Consider the following 607-nt stretch of genomic DNA (forward strand, 5'->3'; position numbering starts at 1 on the left):
TAAGAAGAATAAGTATCTATCTATCTAGTCACATTTTCTTATATAGACGGTCACATATAATGTGTACAGCCACACATTCAAATATATATCCTAATAACGTCATACAAGCCATGTATCTGTATAACACATAATTGTGTAGTCGGCCCTTCAGATGCTGGGCAGTAAGCAATAGAAAATCGAATTTTAGAAAACGAAACGCCTTGATGACGTTATTGTAGGCTATGGTTCAGTTTCAGCTAATCGCCTGCTGTGTCGTTGCCAGATTTTCCGCATAGCCCTGAAATTCAATTTTGTTCTTGTGCCGGTCATGGGCGATTTCCGTGAGAGATACTTGCTAATTTCAAGATATGAAAGAAAGATATTTGACAAAGATATACATGAGACTGGTGAACCTGAATATCCGTGTTTTGGTCTATCTGCATATTGAAATTTATTTTTAAAAAATGAAAAGGAAAGTAAAAAAGGTGATCGTACAAGTTTGAGAACAGCATCTTGAAATATATATATAAAGTAGAAACGTACATTCAGAAACCTGCTGAGCAGGAAATGGCAGAAGGAAGTAGCCGAAAACATGAACAGATATATTAAACGTACAGTAGGTAAATAG

Source organism: Penaeus monodon, chromosome 33 (assembly GCF_015228065.2).
Source record: "Penaeus monodon isolate SGIC_2016 chromosome 33, NSTDA_Pmon_1, whole genome shotgun sequence".
Classification (NCBI taxonomy): Eukaryota; Metazoa; Arthropoda; class Malacostraca; order Decapoda; family Penaeidae; genus Penaeus; species Penaeus monodon.